The 6000-nt window shown below is 41.2% G+C and overlaps 1 protein-coding gene across 2 annotated transcripts in view; it reads right to left on the reverse strand.

Annotated features, from left to right (window-relative positions):
• The window catches only part of FLT3LG (fms related receptor tyrosine kinase 3 ligand), a 711034-nt gene extending 705381 nt beyond the window's left edge, over positions 1-5653 (reverse strand). The window contains exon 1 of one of the 2 annotated variants that reach the window (XM_073602343.1): positions 5152-5653. The gene's annotated coding sequence lies outside the window, so the exon portion shown is untranslated. The remainder of the gene's footprint in view (positions 1-5151) is intronic. The other variant, XM_073602338.1, reaches the window with a different exon arrangement.
• Between the last annotated feature and the right edge of the window lie 347 nt (positions 5654-6000).

Here is a 6000-nt window from a genome sequence, read left to right on the forward strand (position 1 = left end):
TATGTATGAATGTGAGTTAGGGACCTTAGATTGTAAGCTCCTTGAGGGTGTAGGGACTGATGTGAATGTATAATGTATATGTAAAGTGCTGCGTAAATTGACGGCGCTATATAAGTACCTGAAATAAATAAATAAATAAAAAGATATCCAAGGAATTGAGAATGCCAATCAGCAGTGTTCAAACTCTAATCAAGAAGTGGAAAATGAGGGGTTCTGTTGAAACCAAAACCCACAAATAACTTCAGGTGAAATACAGGACTCTCTGAAAACATGTGGTGTGGCTGTTTCAAGATGCACAATAAGGAAGCACTTGAAGAAAGATGGGCTGCATGGTCGAGTCGCCAGAAGAAAGCCATTACTATGCAAATGCTACAAAGTATCCCACTTACAATACGCCAAACAGCACAGAGACAAGCCTCCAACCTTCTGACACAAAGTCATTTGGAGTGATGAGACCAAAATTGAGCTTTTTGACCACAACCATAAATGCTACATTTTGTAAAGGAGTCAACAAGGCCTACGATGAAAGGCACACCATTCCTACTGTCAAACACAGAGGTGGATCAATGATGTTGTGGGGATGTGTGAGCTACGAAGTAAAGAAAATTTGGTCAAAATTGATGGCAAGAAGAATGCAGTATGTCCTCAAATAATACTGGAGGAACATTTGCATTCATCAGCCAGGACATACTTGGACATTCCAACATGACAACGATCCAAAACACAAGGCCAAGTCGACCTATCTTTGGCTACAGCAGAATAAAGTGAAGGTTCTGGAGTGGCCATCTCAGTCTCCTGACCTCAATATCATTGAGCCAATCTGGGAAGATCTAAACGTGCAGTTCATGCAAGACAGACCAAGAATTTACAGGAACTGGAGGCTTTTTGCCAAGAGGAATGGGCAGCTTTGCCAGCTGAGAAGAAAAAGAGCCTCATACTCATACTCATAAAGAGCCTCATACACAAATACCACAAAATACTTCAAGCTGTCATTGATGTTAAAGGGGGCAATACATGGTATTACAAACTGGGGTATGTAAACTTTTGATCAGGGTCATTTGGGTAGTTCCTTTTGCCATTATGATTTAAAAAGAGTAAACACAGTTGATTGATAATAAATGGCTTCAGCTAAACACTAGCCATGAGTGAAAGAAAAGTGTTTGTGTTATCATTCATATTCTCTGAAAAATGGCCAAGAAATCATAAATTCTGCAAGGGTATGTAAACTTATGAGCAGAACTGTATATATATATATATATATATATATATATATATATATATATATATATATATATTATTTCACAAAAGTGAGTACACCCCTCAAATTCTTGTAAATATTTTATATTTTATTTTATATCTTGTCATGTGACAACACTGAAGAAATGACACTTTGCTACAATGTAAAGTAGTGAGTGAACAGCTTGTATAACAGTGTACATTTTTTCAGTATGTCACAGTACATGTTGGCATTCATGGTTCCCTCAATGAACTGTAGCTCCCCAGTGTCGGCAGCACTCATGCAGCCTAAGACCATGACACTCCCACCACCATGCTTGACTGTAGGCAAACAGTTTGTGGGCTTTCTTGTGCATTATCTTTGGAAGAGGCTTCCTTCTGGGACAACAGCCATGCAGACCAATTTGATGCAGTGTGTGGTGTATGGTCTGTGCACTGACAGGCTGACCCCCCACCCCTTCAACCTCTGCAGCAATGCTGGCAGCACTCATATGTCTATTTTCCAAAGACAACCTCTGGATATGACGCTGAGCACGTGCACTCAACTTCTTTGGTTGACCATGGTGAGGCCTGTTCTGAGTGGAACCTGTCCTGTTAAACCGCTGTATGGTCTTGGCCACCTTGCTGCAGATCAGTTTCAGGGTCTTGGAAATCTTCTTATAGCCTAGGCCATATTTATGTAGAGCAACAATTCTTTTTTTTCAGATCCTCAGAGAGTTCTTTGCCATGAGGTGCCATGTTGAACTTCCAGTGACCAGTATAAGAAAGTGAGAACGATAACACCAAATTTAACACACCTGCTCCCCATTCACACTTGAGACCTTGTAACCCTAACAAGTCACATGACACCGGGGAGGGAAAATGGCTAATTGGGCCCAGTTTGGACATTGTCACTTAGGGGTGTACTCACTTTTGTTGCCAGCGGTTTAGACATTAATGGCTGTGTGTTGTGTCACATGAAAAGATAGAATAAAATATTTACAAAAACGTGAGGGGTGTACTCACTTTTGTGAGATACTGTATATATATATATATATATATATATATATATATATATATATATATATATATATATACAGTAGAGAGGCGAGCCTGTGCCACTGTTTATTTTGGCATGTGTTTGACGGTCTGGAGACAGTACGCCCAAAAGAATTCTGGGGAACTGTGTGTCGGTGACTGCAAAGATGAGTGTTGTTGCCCATAGCAACAAAGCCAAGGTCAGTTGTGAGACCTGTGGTGGATGGTGAGTGTGTTCCTGATGAGAGTCATGGCTGGTGGGCTCAAGAGGAACTGTTACAACAAGTTGGAGAGTGCTGGAAACGTTCTGCTGGGAGAGTGTGGTCTCCCAGGGCAGCAAGAGAGGAAGTGTCATCTGGATGGTTGAGCTGCAGTGAAGAGATGGCTCACTATTCCCACAAAAAGTGATGGGATACCTGAGAGTCTGTGATGCCTAGGAGGGCATCTGTTGTTTCGCCCTGTGGTTGCATAGGGAAATGCACCAGTGAAGGTGCCACAGAGCAATGGTTACTGAAGTGATGCATGCAAAGTGCACCTGCCAAGTGGAGTGGTAAGACTTTTGCTGATAAAAAAAGTACAAAAGACTGAGTATGTATCTAATGCCGGTGAAGTAGTGGCAAGTCTGATGGGGAGATCCGCTTCCAAGAGAGACTTGCTGCTGTGTAGTACCCTGCATAGTGGGGAAACATGGGTTAAAGTGTTACTAAACCCACAACAGTAAAAATAGGTCTGTATATGAAGCACAGCATGCTTGTTATACTCACTGTGGAACTTAAGGGGTTAATCCTCTGTATTGTGTAAAAAGGCTGTTCTATCCTGTATGCACAGATCCTTCCCTCCTGCACTGTCTATCTGGGGCAAGCCATCTAACAGGGGCAGGGTAGCCAATCGCACATGTCCAGCTGTGTCTTTTATGCTGGAGAGAACAGTTACTTGTTCTCAGAGATAGATAGGTCACATTATATTGGCATCACACAAGTGGGCGTGTATATAAGTGTATATAAGCTGAAGTGGAAATCTCCTCCTACCTGAACTCTCAGCACTGGAGAAACTCTGCAGTTTACCATGTAACCGTGATATACAGATCATCCAAAAAGGTATATAGTGGCAGTATTTTAATGTAAAAAGAAGATTTATAAGCTGTGGGGGGAACTATTTTCATATTACTGGGTTTAGTAACACTTTAATGCTGAACAAGGCAAGGTCTGATGAGAACTTGTCTTCATGCTGGTTCGTGTTTACCAGGGAAGTATGGGGTAAAACGGAGTAATTGTTCCAGTAAATAATGGCTCAGCCTAAAAATGCTAAATCCTGCATTGGAAGTGAAAAGTGCACAGTGATGAAATGGTGGTATTGCAGCCGATCATGGAATGTGAGTTAATGCAATGTGATCTTAAAACAGTTTAGGAAGAGTGGCACAGGGAAGCACTCACAATATTTAATGAAGTGACTTTGCCTTACAAAGCTATGTTGTGTAATAGTGAGGTGAACATTATTGCTGCTGTGCCAGGAGAAGGGGCTGCAGAACAGCCTATAGACCAGGGTGCGTTGGCTGTTGCAGAGATTAACCCTCCCATGACAGAAGGTCCGTGTTGGTAAAAATGATGTAGTGTGTTTTGTGATGACAGACATGCTCAAAGACATGTAAGGCTGGGTTCACACGGAGCGAATCCGCTGGACTGCCTCCGCTAGCTCAGCGGGGGATCGATCCGTTGAGCAGGCGTATGACCGGTCCGTCTCCGCTCACTGTGCAGGGATGGACCTGTCAGAGCCCCGCTGTTCTCTATGGGGAGATCAGATGAAAACAGACAGCCTGTGATCAAAAAAGCACACCGCTAACTCCTCAAAAGCGCTCGCCGTTTTATAAGCAGTTTTCAAGCGCCTCAGTGTGAAAGGGGTCTAACTTAAAAGAAACACATAAACATCTCCATGGCCCAGTATCACAGATTGCATAGAGGGAGACATTACACCAAAAACATAGCAACGCTGCCGAGCGACACCACAAAAGATATTTTGTGTATGAATTGCACATTGCACTTTAAGCATTATTTTGCATGATTATTTATTGCACCATATGAGCACATTGATGCATATGAATTTTGGTGATGAATTAAGCAAATATTGTATGCATTTTTGCATTTAAAGAGACAGTACACTATTTGCACTAAGCATTTTCTCAGCTTGAAAGTTGCACATATTTGATGAATTGATCATATATTGATTGATGTATTTTTGATATTTATGCACTACATGACCTAAAGAGACTGTGCACTCACTTCCAGACTATTTTCCAGGTATTGAGTATTCCAATATTTAGAGTTGCAGCAGGCTCTCTTTCCTTGTTTTCTTTTTTTTTTTCTTTTCTTTTTGATCAGGTAGGCACTAAGCACTGGTAGTAAAGTTTTTTATTTTTAGCATATTGCATTTTTCAGATGGAACCGCCGCCAAACATGATCCATTGAACTGAATGGAACTGCGCCAGAACCTTGTGTAATGCACTCTGTTTCAGCGAAGTGCTACGGGCTCTCAATGGTTAAAACTACTCTGAGTCGCCTGTCAAATGCCTCTTAAAAAATGATGAACCACAGATCGTTTTTCAGAGGAGCGGTAAACAACACAACACATATAAACAAGCCCTAACTGACAGTGCTGGAGCCAGTAGACCAACAGAACAGCCAGTCCAAGAGAATTGACTTATGAAGCTCTGCAATGACTATCCCTTTATTTTTAAAGCCATCAGCAGAAAAGACACAGAAAGAATGCAGAGCACTTCATTGTATAACCCAGGCTGTGCTGAAGGACAAAGGTTAAGAGTCCACAAATTAGTATTCTTGATAATCACTCTTTCCAAATATGTACAAATTTATGAACGATCTGCAATAAGCTTTTCTCACTTACCTGAAAGGTAGGTGCTTTAGGATGACAGTATTCCAATTGTGCTGGTACTAGCTGAGTGCATAGCATGGTCACTCCGATGATCTCTGCCTTATTTAAAGCCCCAGATTGCTGTGGAAATCCCCTTTCAGAGTTGTTTTGCCCACGTGTGTCGCTTGTGAATTTCCCCCATACATCACATCCACACAGGCTCAGAAAGAAAGGGTGATCGCATGTCTTTCCTGGGGTCCCTGCTCCCCGGATCTTCCTTTGCTGTACGGAATACGAATCAGTGCAAGAATGAAAGTGAAAGTATTCCCAGACTGACAGATCATGCCAGGTTTTGTTTTTCTTTTTTAATAAATATTAACTCCAAGGCCGGATTCACACTTTTGCATGTTTCAGTTTGCATATTGCAGGTGCATTTTGCATTATTTCAACACACCTTTAAACCATTAAAGTCTACGGAACCAAAAACGTGAAGAAAAAAAAAACCATGCCCTCTCCATAAAATGCACAGATGTGAACTACATCTATAGGAAAACATGTTCAATGGACTGTAGTGTGTTTCTGCAAAACTGAAAACACACAAAAAAAAAAAATGCATAGGTGTGAAATAGGCCTATGAACAAAGAACAGTTTTTTCTTATAGGCTGACAATGTAGTGCATGTGTTTCTTTCTTATTACTTGTCTACCAGGGCATTTTTTTTATTTTTTGCACACATGATAAAGGCAGCATGGTTTGCTAGAGAATCATGTAACTCTCTCCTCTCTCCAAAGTACACATTTTCAAAAAGCAGAGAACCTGAAAAATAAAACGGCAATAGTTGCAATTTTTTATGTCGTACAACATTGGCGCAGATATTTATCAA

The sequence above is a fragment of the Aquarana catesbeiana genome, linkage group LG10 (assembly GCF_042186555.1).
Source record: "Aquarana catesbeiana isolate 2022-GZ linkage group LG10, ASM4218655v1, whole genome shotgun sequence".
Lineage (NCBI taxonomy): Eukaryota > Metazoa > Chordata > Amphibia > Anura > Ranidae > Aquarana > Aquarana catesbeiana.